Source organism: Diceros bicornis, chromosome 16 (assembly GCF_020826845.1).
Source record: "Diceros bicornis minor isolate mBicDic1 chromosome 16, mDicBic1.mat.cur, whole genome shotgun sequence".
NCBI classification, from domain to species: domain Eukaryota; kingdom Metazoa; phylum Chordata; class Mammalia; order Perissodactyla; family Rhinocerotidae; genus Diceros; species Diceros bicornis.
In genome coordinates, this window is record NC_080755.1 from 32915503 (window position 1) to 32918739 (window position 3237).

The 3237-nt window shown below is 39.5% G+C and overlaps 1 non-coding gene across 1 annotated transcript; it reads right to left on the reverse strand.

Annotated features, from left to right (window-relative positions):
• Positions 1 to 1656: 1656 nt before the first annotated feature.
• On the reverse strand, positions 1657 to 1738 carry TRNAS-GCU (transfer RNA serine (anticodon GCU)). Its single transcript has one exon. It is a non-coding gene; the product is annotated as a tRNA-Ser (tRNA).
• Positions 1739 to 3237: the final 1499 nt, after the last annotated feature.

Here is a 3237-nt window from a genome sequence, read left to right on the forward strand (position 1 = left end):
ACTTAAACTATGGTTGATGAATTGCTGGAGGCTCAAGGTGGACCCAATTAAGAGTTAAAACCTCCAGGGAGATGCAGTCATAAGGAGACCCCCAGAATATTGTGAGATTTACCTCCAGGAGCTCAACCAGGTTCCCACAATAAATATTAGCGAATAATCCCCTGATGCTACGGGCAGGGGGAGGAGAAAAGGAACCATATTGAAATACTCCAGACAATTGTGTTCTTCTTAACAAAGCCTGCCCTCTGAGGAAACTAGCTAACCAGAGCCTAACCTGCTGGGTTGTTATAAGAACCTAACTGACAAGGGAGAAGGGAAATACCCAAATCCAGCGGGCTCTAACCTCTCAAATGCGAGAAGTGAAATACTGAACTTGAGCCCACTCTAGCCATCCTGTTCCACCTAAACGGAGAGGGAAAAAAACCCAGAAGCAATTGCGAAGTTTACAGTTCAGAGGTATAGGCTCACTAAAAGAGCGAGAGCTAACTGCAGCACTGTAGAATGCCTCCCCTCCTCCTACACCTCACCACCACTTTAACAGCAGTTGCTTTTACCAGGGACATGTCTAGGCATCAAGAAAAATTGCAAGGCATACCAAAAGGCAAAAAACACAATTTGAAGAGACAGAGCAAGTATCAGAACCAGACATTCAGGGATATTGGAATTATCAGATAGAGAATTTAAAATTATCATAATTAATATGCTAAGGGCTCCAATACATAAAGTAGACAATGTGCAAGAACAAATGGGCAGGGCCGGTCCTGTGGCTTAGCGGTTAAGTGCGCACACTCCGCTACTGGCGGCCCAGGTTTGAATCCCGGGCGCGCACTGACTCACCACATCTCTGGCCATGCTGAGGCCGCGTCCCACATAAAGCAACTAGAAGGATGTGCAACTATGACATACAACTATATACTGGGGCTTTGGGGGAAAAAAAAGGAGGAGGATTGGCAATAGATATTAGCTCAGAGCTGGTCTTCCTCAGCAAAAAGAGGAGGATTAGCATGATGTCAGCTCAGGGCTGATCTTCCTCACAAAAAAAAAAAAAAGAACAAATGGGCAATGTAATCAGGGAGATGGAAATCCTAAGAAAGAATAATAAAGAAATGCTGGAGAGAAAAAACACTGTAACAGAAATGAAGAATGACTGTAATGGGCTTATTAGCCAGAACACAGCTGAAGAAAGAATCTCTGAGATAGAAGGTGTATCAATAGTATCCTTGAAAAACTAAAAAGCAAAGAGAACAAAGATTGAAAAATAGAGAACAGAATATCCAAAGACTGTAGGACAACTACAAAATTTGTAACAAATTTGTAAATGGGAATACCAGAAGGAGAAGAGAGAAAGGAACAGAAAAATATTTGAAACAAGAATGACTGAGAATTTCCTCAAATTAATGTCTGACACCAAACCACAGACTCAGGATGCTCAGAGATCACTAAGCAGGATAAATGCCAAACAAAAACTATACTTAAGCATATCATTTTCAAATTACAGAAATTCAAAGATAAAGGAAAAAATCATGAAAGAAACCAGGGGGGAAAAACACCTTAATTATAGAAGAACAAATATAATTAATTACATCTGACTTCTCCTCAGAAATCATGCAAGCATGACGATAGCTGCATGTTCTCCCATTGTAATGGTTAGCCAGCCGAAGAGGGTGGGATTCGAACCCACGCATGCAGAGCACAATGGATTAGCAGTCCATCACCTTAACCAGTCGGCCACCTCGTCATGTTCCATTCTCATGGATTGGAAACATAAACGTAGTTAAAACATCCATATTACCTAAAACAGTCTACAGATTCAATACAATCCCAATCAGAATCCCAATGACATTCTTCACCCAGATAGAACAAAGAATCCTAAAATTTATATGGAACAACAAAAGACTCCGAGTAGCCAAAGCAATCCTTTGAAAAAAGAATAAAGCTGGAGGTATCACAATCCCTGACTTCAAAATATATTCTGGTACATTTTGTATAAAGCTATAGTAATCAAAACAGTATGGATTGGCAGAAAAACAGACACACTGATCAATGGAACAGAACTGGAAGCCCAGAAATAAAACCACACATCCATGGACAGCTAATCTTCAACAAAGGAGCCAAGAAGATTCAATGGAGAAAGGAAAGTCTCTTCAATAAATGGTGTTTGGAAAGCTGTACAGCCACATGCAAAAGAATGAAAGTAGACTATTTTCTTACACCATACACAAAAATTAACTCAAAGTGGATTAAAGACTTGAGTGTAAGAGGTGAAACCATAAAACTCATAGACGAAAATATAGGCAGTGCACTCCTTGACATCGGTTTTACCAGTGTCTTTTTGAATATCATGTCTACTCATGAAAGGGAAACAAAAGAAAAAATTAACAAATGGGACTATATAAGACTAAAAGACTTCTGCAAGGCAAAGGAAACCATGAACAAAATGAAAAGACAACCCACTAACTGGAAGAAAATATTTGCAATCATATTTCCAACAAGGGGTTAATTTCCAAAATATATAAATAACTCATACAACTCAACAATCAAAAAACAAACAACTCGATCAAAAAATGGGCAGAGGATGTGAACAGACATTTTTCCAAAGAAGATAGACAGATGGCCAAATTATAGGGAAATGCAAATCAAAACTCCAATGAGATAGCACCTCACACCTATCAGAATGGCTATAATTAACAAGACAAGAAACAAGAAATGTTGGAGAAGCTGTGGAGAAAAGGAACCCTCATACACTGCTGATGGGAATGCAAACTGGTGCAGCCGCTATGGAAACAAGTAAGGAGATTTCTCCAAAAATTAAAAATAAAAATACCATATGGGGGCTGGCCCAGTGGCATAGTGGTTAAGGTTGCATGTTCCACTTCAGCGGCCTTGGGTTTGTAGGTTTGGATTTCAGGCATGAACCTATACACAACCCATCAAGCCATGCTGTGGCAGCATCCTATATACAAAACAGAAGAAGATTGGCACAGATGTTTGCTCCGGGACAATCTTCCTCAAGCAAAAAGAGAAAGATTGGCAACAGATATAAGCTCAGGGTGAATCTTCCTCACCAAAAAAAAAAAAAAAAAAAACCCATGTGATTCAGCTATCCCACTACTGAGTACTTATCCAAATAACATGAAATCAACAATTCAAAGAGATTTATGCATCCCTATGTTCATTGCAGCATTTTTCACAATACCCAAGACATGGATGCAACCCAATAGCCCATCAACAATGAAT